Genomic DNA, 11,825 nt, shown 5'->3' with positions numbered 1-11,825 from the left:
GCGTTTTCTTTAGGTGATGGATCCACCTACAGAAGTGTCCAGTGACATTTTTGATAACTCAGATAAACCATCATAGAATATATCCAGGATGGTCCATTCTGAAAGCATGTCAGAAGGACACTTTTTGGTCAACTGTTTGTATCTTTCCCAAGCTTCATAGAGGGATTCACCTTCTTTCTGTCTGAAGGTTTGAACATCAGCTCTAAGCTTGCTCAGCTTTTGAGGAGGAAAGTACTTGGCTAAGAAAGCCGTGACCAGCTTATCCCAAGAGTTCAGGCTGTCTTTGGGTTGAGAATCCAACCATAATCTAGCTCTGTCTCTTACAGCAAAAGGGAAAAGCATGAGCCTGTAGACTTCAGGATCTACTCCATTAGTCTTAACAGTATCACATATCTGCAAGAATTCAGTTAAGAACTGAAAAGGATCTTCAGATGGAAGTCCATGAAACTTGCAGTTCTGCTGCATCAGAGAAACTAATTGAGGTTTCAGCTCAAAGTTGTTTGCTCCAATGCAGGAATGGAGATGCTTCTTCCATGTAAATTGGAATTAGGTGCAGTAAAGTCACCAGCATCTTCCTTACATTATTATTATTTTCGGCTGCCATCTCCTCTGCTGTTCGAAAATTTCTGAAGGTTCTCTGGATTGTTGTATTTTAGCTTCTCTTATTTTCTCTTCAGAGTCCTTTCAGTTCTGGATCTGCTTCTACAAGAATGTTCTTATCCTTGCTCCTACTCATATGACAAAGAAGAAGGCACAGAAAAATAATAATAATAATAGAGATCCTTTATACCACAGTATAGAGATCCCTGTGTGAGTAGAAGAAGAGAAGAAAAGAAAATCTGAACTCAGAGAGAGAGGGGGTTCGGATTTTTGGTGAGTTGAAGGAAAGATGTTAGTATATCAATAAACAAATAGAAGAAGATGAGAGGGGGAAGTGAATTTTCGAAAACAATTTTTGAAAATGAGTTAGTGATTTTCGAAAATAGTTTTTGAAAAAGGTTAGTATTTTTTTTTCGAATTTTTTTTAAATAAAAAATAAAAATAATTAGTTAATAAAAAAGAAATTTTTGAAAAAGAGGGAAGATATTTTCAAAAATTAGAGAGAGAGAGAGAGAGTTAGTTTAGGTAGTTTTGAAAAAGTTAAGAAACAAACAAAAAGTTAGTTAGTTAGTTGAAACAAATTTTGAAAACCAATTTTGAAAAGATAAGTAGTTAGGAGGTTAGGAAAGATATTTTGAAAAGATATTTTTGGAAAAGATAAGATAGGAAGATATTTTTTGAAAAGATATGATAAAATTAGTTTTGTAAAAGATTTGATTTTTAAAATCACAATTAATGACTTGATTCATAAGAAATCACAAGATATGATTCTAGAACTTAAAGTTTGAATCTTTCTTAACAAGCAAGTAACAAACTTCAAATTTTTGAATCAAAACATTAATTGATTATGTTATTTTCGAAAATTTGATATAAAAATAAGAAAAAGATTTTTGAAAAATATTTTTTTGGAATTTTTGAAAATAACTAAGAATTTTGAAAAAGATTTGATCTTTGAAAAAGATTTTGAAAAAGATAATATTTTCAAATTGAAAATTTGATTTGACTCATAAGAAACAACTTGATTTTAAAAATTTTTGAAAAAGTCAATCCAAATTTTCGAATTTGATGAGAGAAAAAGGGAAAGATATTTTTTTTTATTTTTTGAAATTTTTATGAAAAACATGAAAAATATGCAATGCATGAAATTTTTAGATCAAAACATGTGATGCATGCAAGAATGCTATGAATGTCAAGATGAACACCAAGAACACTTTGAATGTCATGGTGAACATCATAGACACAATTTTGAAAAATTTTTAATGCAAAGAAAACATGCAAGACACCAAACTTAGAATTCTTTAATGCTTAGACACTAAGAATTCAAGAATGCATATGAAAAACATGAAAAGACACAAAACAAAAAATCATCAAGATCAAACAAGAAGACTTACCAAGAACAACTTGAAGATCATGAAGAACACTATGAATGCATGAAATTTTCGAAAAATGCAAGATGCACATGCAATTGACACCAAACTTATAACATGACACATGACTCAAACAAGAAACATAAAATATTTTTTTTTTATTTTTATGATTTTCTAATTTTTTTTTTTGGATTTTTTTCGAAAATAATATGAAAAAGAAAAAATAAGGATTCCAAAATTTTTAATATGAATTCCAGGAATCTTGCCATGTTAGTCTAAAGCTTCAGTCCAAGAATTAGACATGGCTCACTAGCCAGCCAAGCTTTCAAAGAAAGCTCCAGTCCAAAACACTAGACATGGCCAATGGCCAGCCAAGCTTCAGCAGGTGATCATGGATCAGCAGCAGGTGGATGAGCAACAACTAAATTGCTCTTGATAACAAATTGCAAGCCTCAGTCCAAATGAATTTAGACATGGTTTTACAGCCAGCCAGGCTTCACATGCTTCATGAAACACTAGAATTCATTCTTAAAAATTTTGAATAAATTTTTGAAAACATTTTTATTTTTTTTCGAAAACAAAAGAGAAATTTTTTTTTTTTGAAAATATTTTTGAAAGATTTTTGAAAAGAAAACAAAAAGAAAATTACCTAATCTGAGCAACAAGATGAACCGTCAGTTGTCCAAACACGAACAATCCCCGGCAACGGCGCCAAAAACTTGGTGCACGAAATTGTGATCTCTAGGTTCGAATAATCCCTGGTAATGGCTCCAAAGCTTGGTGCTCTGATCTTAATTCATAATTGTCACAACTTCGATACAACTAACCAGCAAGTGCACTGGGTCGTCCAAGTAATACCTTACGTGAGTAAGGGTCGAATCCCACGGAGATTGTTGGTATGAAGCAAGCTATGGTCACCTTATAAATCTCAGTCAGGCAGATATAAAGTGATAATGGTGTTTTCGAATATTATATAGTAAAATAGGGATAGAGATACTTATGTAATTCATTGGTAGGAATTTCAGATAAGCGAATGGAGGTGCTTTTCGTTCCTCTGAACCTCTGCTTTCCTGCTATCTTCATCCAATCTGTCTTACTCCTTTCCATGGCTGGCTGTATGCAAGGGCATCACCGTTGTCAGTGGCTACATCCCCTCCTCTCAGTGAATAATATGCTCACGCACCCTGTCACGGCACGACTATTCATCTGTCGGTTCTCGATCATGCTGGAATAGGATTCACCCTCCTTTTGCGTCTGTCACTAACGCCCAGCACTCGCGAGTTTGAAGCTCGTCACAGTCATTCAATCATTGAATCCTACTCAGAATACCACAGACAAGGTTTAGACCTTCCGGATTCTCTTGAATGTCGCCATCATTCTAGCTTACGCCACGAAGATTCCGGTTAGGAGATCTAAGAGATACTCGTTCTAGCTTATTTCATGTAGAACAGAAGTGTTTGTCAGGCACGCGTTCATAAGGGAGAAGGATGATAAGCGTCACACATAATCATCACCTTCATCACGTTCTTGGGTGCGAATGGATATCTTAGAAGCGAAATAAGAAGAATTGAATAGAAAACAGTAGTACTTTGCATTAATCTTTGAGGAACAGCAGAGCTCCACACCTTAATCTATGGAGTGTAGAAACTCTACCGTTGAAAATACATAAGTAAAGGTCCAGGAATGGCCGAGATGGCCAGCCCCCTTGATCTAAGAACTAGGCGTCCAAAGATGCTCAAAAAGACTAGTAAACGGTCCTATTTATAATAAACTAGTCACTAGGGTTTACATGAGTAAGTAATTGATGCATAAATCCACTTCCTGGGCCCACTTGGTGTGTGTTTGGGCTGAGCCTGAGTGTTGCACGTGCAGAGGCCATTTGTGGAGTTGAACGCCAGTTTCTGTGCCAGTTTGGGCGTTCAACTCTGGTTTTGGATCCTTTTCTGGCGCTGGATGCCAGATTTGGGCAGAAGGCTGGCGTTGAACGCCAGTTTACGTCGTCAATTCTTGGCCAAAGTATGGACTATTATATATTGCTGGAAAGCCCTGGATGTCGACTTTCCAACGCAATTGGAAGCGCACCATTTCGAGTTCTGTAGCTCCAGAAAATCCACTTTGAGTGCAGGGAGGTCAGAATCCAAAAGCATCAGCAGTCCTTTTTCAACCTCTGAATCTGATTTTTGCTCAAGTCCCTCAATTTCAGCCAGAAAATACCTGAAATCACAGAAAAACACACAAACTCATAGTAAAGTCCAGAAATGTGAATTTAACATAAAAACTAATGAAAACATCCCTAAAAGTAACTAGATCCTACTAAAAACATACTAAAAACAATGTCAAAAAGCGTATAAATTATCCGCTCATCACAACACCAAACTTAAATTGTTGCTTGTCCCCAAGCAACTGAAAATCAAATAGGATAAAAAGAAGAGAATATACTATAAATTCCAAACTATCAATGAAACATAGTTTCAATCATATGAGCGGGACTTATAGCTTTTTGCCTCTTGAATAGTTTTGGCATCTCACTTTATCCATTGAAGTTTAGAATGATTGGCATCTATAGGAACTTCAGATTTCGAATAGTGTTATTGACTCTCCTAGTTCAGTATGATGATTCTTGAACACAGCTTCTTTATGAGTCTTGGCCGTGGCCCTAAGCACTTTGTTTTCCAGTATTACTACCGGATACATAAATGCCACAGACACATAATTGGGTGAACCTTTTCAGATTGTGACTCAGCTTTGCTAAAGTCCCCAATTAGAGGTGTCCAGGGTTCTTAAGCACACTCTTTTTTTTTTTGCTTTGGACCTTGACTTTAACCGCTCAGTCTCAAGTTTTCACTTGACACCTACACGCCACAAGCACATGGTTAGGGACAGCTTGGTTTAGCCGCTTAGACCAGGATTTTATTCCTTTAGGCCCTCCTATCCACTGATGCTCAAAGCCTTGGGATCCTTTTTATTTTCCCTTGCCTTTTGGTTTTAAGGGTTATTGGCTTTTTGCTCTTGCCTCTTGGTTTTAAGAGCTTTTGGCTTTTTCTGCTTGCTTTTTCTTTCTATTTTTTTTTCGCCTATTTTTTTTTTCTGCAAGCTTTGCTCTTTGCTGCTTTTTCTTGCTTCAAGAATCATTTTTATGATTTTTCAGATTATCAAATAATATGTCTCCTAGTCATCATTCTTTCAAGAGCCAACATATTTAACATTCTTAAACAACAACTTCAAAAGACATATGCACTGTTCAAGCATACATTCAGAAAACAAGAAGCATTATCACCACATCAATATAATTAAACTAAGTTCAAGGATAAATTCAAAACTCATGTACTTCTTGTTCTTTTGAATTAAAACAGTTTTTATTTTAAGAGAGGTGATGGATTCATAGGACATTCATAACTTTAAGACAGAGTTACTAACTACTAATGATCATGTAATGAAGACACAAACATAGATAAGCACATAACATAGAAAATGAAAAACAGAGAAAGTAAGAACAAGGAATGAGTCCACCTTAGTGATGTCCTTGAGCTCTTCTATGTCTCTTCCTTGCCTTGGCTGCTCCTCCTTCATTGCTTTTAGATCTTCTCTGATTTCATGAAGGATGATGGAGTGCTCTTGATGTTCCACCCTTAGTTGCTTCCAATAATTGTGTGGAAGAAAATGTATCCCCTGAGGTATCTCAGGGATCTCTTGATTTGCAGTCAAATGTTCTACCACTGAGCTATAGACCCTTGATGGAAGCTTTTGTCTTCCCTTTCCTCTTTCTAGAGGTTTCTCTGGCCTTAGGTGCCATCAATGGTTATGGAAAAAACAAAAAAGCTATGCTTTTACCACACCAAACTTAGAATGTTGCTCGCCCTCGAGCAAAAGAAGAAAGAATAGAAGAGGAAGAAGATATGGAGGAGATGGATGGCTGTGTGTATTCGGCCATATGGGTGGGATTGGGTGGGGAAGAGATGTTGAATTTTTTAAGGTAAGTGGGTGTATGGGTGTGAGTGGTAAATGGAAGACAGAAGGGATGAGTGTTTATTGGGAATGGAGGATGATTGAGAAGAGAGAAGAGAGTGAGTGAAGGTAGGTGGGGATCCTGTGGGGTCCACAGATCTTGGGGTGTCAAGGCATTTACATCCCTGCACCAATTTAGGCATGCAAAATGCCCTTGCACACAACTCTGGGCGTTCAGCGCCAGGTTGGTGCCCATTTTGGGCGTTCAACGCCCCTTTGCTGCCATTTCTGGCGTTGAACGCCAGAACCATGCTTGTTCTGGGCGTTCAGTGCCAGGATGCTCCCATTCTGGGCGTTCAGCGCCAGAACTATGCTCTGTTCTGGCGTTTGAACGCCAGACAGATGCTCCTCCAGGGTGTGATTTTTCTTCTGCTGTTTTTGATTCCGTTTTTGATTTTTTTGTTTATTTTGTGACTCCACATGATCATGAACCTAAGAAAACATGAAAAACAATAAAAATAAGAATTAGATAAACATTGGGTTGCCTCCCAACAAGCGCTTCTTTAATGTCAATAGCTTGACAGTGGGCTCTCATGGAACCTTACAGATGTGCAGAGCTTTGTTGAGACTCTCCAACACCAAACTTAGAGTTTGGATATGGGAGTTCAACACCAAACTTAGAGTTTGGTTGTGGCCTCCTAACACCAAACTTAGAGTTTGACTGTGGGGGCTCTGGTTGACTCTGTTTGGAGAGAAGCTTTTTCTGCTTCCTCTTTATGATTGCAGAGGGAGATCCTTGAGTTTTGAATACAAGGGAGTTCTCATTCCATTAAAGGACTATTTCACCTCTGTCAACATCAATCACAGCTCTTACTGTGGCCAAGAAAGGTCTTCCTAGGATGATGGATTCATCCTCTTCCTTTCCAGTATCCAGGACTATGAAATCAGTAGGTATGTAAAGGCCCTCAACTTTTACTAATACATCTTCTACTTGTCCATAAGCCTGTTTTCTTGAGCTGTCTGCCATCTCTAGTGAGATTTTAACAGCTTGCACCCCATAGATTCCCAGTTTCTCTATTACAGAGAGGGGCATGAGGTTTATTCCTGAACCAAGGTCACACAGAGCCTTGAAGATCATGGTGCCTGTGGTACAGGGTATTATGAACTTTCCAGGATCCTGTCTCTTTTGAGGCAATGTCAGTTGATCTAGATCACTTAGTTCATTGATGAACAAGGGAGGTTTAACTTCCCTAGTATCAATGCCAAATAATTTGGCATTCAGCTTCATGATTGCACCAAGAAACTTGGCAGTTTGCTCTTCAGTAACATCCTCATTCTCTTCAGAAGAGGAATATTCCTCAGAGCTCATGAAGGGCATAAGGAGGTTCAATGGGATCTCTATGGTCTCTAGATGAGCCTCAGAGTCCTTTGGTTCCTCAGAGGGAAGCTCCTTATTGGTCACTGGACATCCCAGGAGGTCTTCCTCCTTGGAATTCACGTCCTCTCCTCTCCTCACAGGTTCGGCCATGGCGCTTATGTCAATGGCCTTGCACTCTCCTTTTGGATTCTCTTCTGTATTGCTTGGGAGAGTACTAGGAGGGATTTCAGTGATCCTTTTACTCAGCTGGCCCACTTGTGCTTCCAGATTTCTAATGGAAGATCTTGTTTCATTCATGAAACTTACAGTGGCCTTCGATAGATCAAAAACTAGATTTGCTAAATTAGAAGCATTTTGTTCAGAGTTCTCTGTCTGTTGCTGAGTTGATGATGGAAAAGGTTTGCTATTGCTAAACCTGTTTCTTCCACCATTATTAAAGCCTTGTTGGGGCTTTTGATCCTTCCATGAGAAATTTGGATGATTTCTCCATGTTGAGTTATAAGTGTTTCCATAAGGTTCACCTAAGTAATTCACCTCTACTATTGCAGGGTTCTCAGGATCATAGGCTTCTTCTTCAGAAGATTCCTCTTGAGTACTGTTGGATGCAGCTTGCATTCCATGCAGATTTTGAGAGATCATATTGACTTGCTGAGTCAATATTTTATTCTGAGCCAATATGGCATTCAGAGTATTAACTTCAAGAACTCCCTTCTTCATAGGCGTCCCATTACTCACAGGATTCCTTTCAAAAGTGTACATGAACTGGTTATTAGCAACCATGTCAATGAGTTCTTGAGCTTCTGCAGGCGTTTTCTTTAGGTGAATGGATCCACCTGCAGAAGTGTCCAGTGACATTTTTGATAACTCAGATAAACCATCATAGAATATATCCAGGATGGTCCATTCTGAAAGCATGTCAGAAGGACACTTTTTGGTCAACTGTTTGTATCTTTCCCAAGCTTCATAGAGGGATTCACCTTCTTTCTGTCTGAAGGTTTGAACATCAGCTCTAAGCTTGCTCAGCTTTTGAGGAGGAAAGTACTTGGCTAAGAAAGCCGTGACCAGCTTATCCCAAGAGTTCAGGCTGTCTTTGGGTTGAGAATCCAACCATAATCTAGCTCTGTCTCTTACAGCAAAAGGGAAAAGCATGAGCCTGTAGACTTCAGGATCTACTCCATTAGTCTTAACAGTATCACATATCTGCAAGAATTCAGTTAAGAACTGAAAAGGATCTTCAGATGGAAGTCCATGAAACTTGCAGTTCTGCTGCATCAGAGAAACTAATTGAGGTTTCAGCTCAAAGTTGTTTGCTCCAATGGCAGGAATGGAGATGCTTCTTCCATGTAAATTGGAATTAGGTGCAGTAAAGTCACCAAGCATCTTCCTTACATTATTATTATTTTCGGCTGCCATCTCCTCTGCCTGTTCGAAAATTTCTGAAAGGTTATCTCTGGATTGTTGTATTTTAGCTTTTCTTAATTTTCTCTTCAGAGTCCTTTCAGGTTCTGGATCTGCTTCCACAAGAATGTTCTTGTCCTTGCTCCTGCTCATATGACAAAGAAGAAAGCACAGAAAAATAATAATAATAATATAGATCCTTTATACCACAGTATAGGGATCCCTTTGTGAGTGGAAGAAAAGAGGGGGAGACAAAGAATGTGATGTAAAGGAAGAAACACAACTGTACGGATGGAAGAGATGTGAGATGAGATGTTAGGATATGAATGAATAAATAGAATGAGATGAGGGAGGGATAATTTTCGAAAATTATTTTGAAAAAGTGTTAGTGATTTTTGAAAAATGGTTTTTGAAAAATGTTAGAAATTTTCGAAAAAATTTTTAAAATTTAAAAATAAAAATAATTAGTTAATAAAAAAGTTTTTGAAAAAGAGGGGAGATATTTTCGAAAATTAGAGAGAGAGAGAGTTAGTTAGGTGGTTTTGAAAAAGTTAAGGAACAAACAAAAAGTTAGTTAGTTAGTTGAAACAAATTTTGAAAAGATAGGAAGTTAGGAGGTTAGGAAAGATATTTTGAAAAGATATTTTTGAAAAAGATAAGATAAGAAGATATTTTTGAAAAGATATGATTGAAATTAGTTTTGAAAAAGATTTGATTTTTTTAAAATCACAATTAATGACTTGATTCATAAGAAATCACAAGATATGATTCTAGAACTTAAAGTTTGAATCTTTCTTAACAAGCAAGTAACAAACTTCAAATTTTTGAATCAAAACATTAATTGTTTATGTTATTTTCGAAAATTTGGTATAAAAATAAGAAAAAGATTTTTGAAAAATATTTTTTTTTGAATTTTCGAAAATAACTAAGAATTTTGAAAAAGATTTGATTTTTGAAAAAGATTTTGAAAAAGATAAGATTTTCAAATTGAAAATTTGATTTGACTCATAAGAAACAACTTGATTTTAAAAATTTTTGAAAAAGTCAACTCAAATTTTCGAATTTGATGAGAGAAAAAGGGAAAGATATTTTTTTTATTTTTGAATTTTTTATGAAAAACATGAAAATTATGCAATGCATGAAATTTTTAGATCAAAACATGTGATGCATGCAAGAATGCTATGAATGTCAAGATGAACACCAAGAACACTTTGAATGCCAAGATGAACATCATAGACACAATTTTGAAAAACTTTTAATGCAAAGAAAACATGCAAGACACCAAACTTAGAATTCTTTAATGCTTACGCACTAAGAATTCAAGAATGCATATGATAAACATGAAAAGACACAAAACAAAAAATCATCAAGATCAAACAAGAAGACTTACCAAGAACAACTTGAAGATCATGAAGAACACTATGAATGCATGATATTTTTGAAAAAATGCAAGATGCATATGCAAGTGACACCAAACTTATGATATGACTCAAGACTCAAACAAGAAACACAAAATATTTTTTATTTTTATGATTTTCTAATTTTTTTGGATTTTTTTCTTATTTTTCGAAAATTAATTGAAAAAGAAAAATAAGGATTCCAAAATTTTTAATATGAATTCCAGGAATCTTGCCATGTTAGTCTAAAGCTTCAGTCCAGGAATTAGACATGGCTCACTAGCCAGCCAAGCTTTCAATGAAAGCTCCCGTCCAAAACACTAGACATGGCCAATGGCCAGCCAAGCTTCAGCAGGTGATCATGGATCAGCAGCGGGTGGATGAGCAACAACTAATTTGCTCTTGATAACAAATTGCAAGCCTCAGTCCAAATGAATTTAGACATGGCTTTACAGCCAGCCAGGCTTCACATGCTTCATGAAACACTAGAATTCATTCTTAAAAATTTTGAATAAAATTTTTGAAAACATTTTTATTTTTTTTCGAAAACAGATGAGAAAATTTTAGAAATATTTTTGAAAATATTTTTGAAAAGAAAGCGAAAAGAAAATTACCTAATCTGAGCAACAAGATGAACCGTCAGTTGTCCAAACTCGAACAATCCCCGGCAACGGCGCCAAAAACTTGGTGCACGAAATTGTGATCTCCAGGTTCGAATAATCCCTGGTAATGGCTCCAAAGCTTGGTGCTCTGATCTTAATTCATAATTGTCACAACTTCGATACAACTAACCAGCAAGTGCACTGGGTCGTCCAAGTAATACCTTACGTGAGTAAGGGTCGAATCCCATGGAGATTGTTGGTATGAAGCAAGCTATGGTCACCTTATAAATCTCAGTCAGGCAGATATAAAGTGATAATGGTGTTTTCAAATATTATATAGTAAAATAGGGATAGAGATACTTATGTAATTCATTGGTAGGAATTTCAGATAAGCGAATGGAGGTGCTTTTCGTTCCTCTGAACCTCTGCTTTCCTGCTATCTTCATCCAATCTGTCTTACTCCTTTCCATGGCTGGCTGTATGCAAGGGCATCACCGTTGTCAGTGGCTACATCCCCTCCTCTCAGTGAATAATATGCTCACGCACCCTGTCACGGCACGGCTATTCATCTGTCGGTTCTCGATCATGCTGGAATAGGATTCACCCTCCTTTTGCGTCTGTCACTAACGCCCAGCACTCGCGAGTTTGAAGCTCGTCACAGTCATTCAATCATTGAATCCTACTCAGAATACCACAGACAAGGTTTAGACCTTCCGGATTCTCTTGAATGCCGCCATCATTCTAGCTTACGCCACGAAGATTCCGGTTAGGAGATCTAAGAGATACTCATTCTAGCTTATTTCATGTAGAACAGAAGTGTTTGTCAGGCACGCGTTCATAAGGGAGAAGGATGATGAGCGTCACACATAATCATCACCTTCATCACGTTCTTGGGTGCGAATGGATATCTTAGAAGCGAAATAAGAAGAATTGAATAGAAAACAGTAGTACTTTGCATTAATCTTTGAGGAACAGCAGAGCTCCACACCTTAATCTATAGAGTGTAGAAACTCTACCGTTGAAAATACATAAGTGAAGGTCCAGGCATGGCCGAGATGGCCAGCCCCCTTGATCTAAGAACCAGGCGTCCAAAGATGCTCAAAAAGACTAGTAAACGGTCCTATTTATAATAAACTAG

General features: G+C 37.0%; 1 protein-coding gene and 2 non-coding genes across 3 annotated transcripts in view; 2 read left to right on the top strand and 1 right to left on the bottom strand.

The window, feature by feature from the left end:
* LOC140178625 (uncharacterized) overlaps nt 1–11,825 on the bottom strand; it is a 48,703-nt gene that overhangs the window by 10,353 nt on the left and 26,525 nt on the right. The gene's annotated exons all lie outside the window — the stretch shown is intronic.
* LOC112745460 (small nucleolar RNA R71) lies at nt 103–210 on the top strand. The gene has a single exon (XR_003173388.1). It is a non-coding gene; the product is annotated as a small nucleolar RNA R71 (small nucleolar RNA).
* On the top strand, nt 8,200–8,307 carry LOC112745459 (small nucleolar RNA R71). The gene has a single exon (XR_003173387.1). It is a non-coding gene; the product is annotated as a small nucleolar RNA R71 (small nucleolar RNA).

The sequence above is a fragment of the Arachis hypogaea genome, chromosome 14, assembly GCF_003086295.3.
Source record: "Arachis hypogaea cultivar Tifrunner chromosome 14, arahy.Tifrunner.gnm2.J5K5, whole genome shotgun sequence".
NCBI lineage: Eukaryota > Viridiplantae > Streptophyta > Magnoliopsida > Fabales > Fabaceae > Arachis > Arachis hypogaea.
This window is presented reverse-complemented; position numbering and strand designations above follow the sequence as displayed.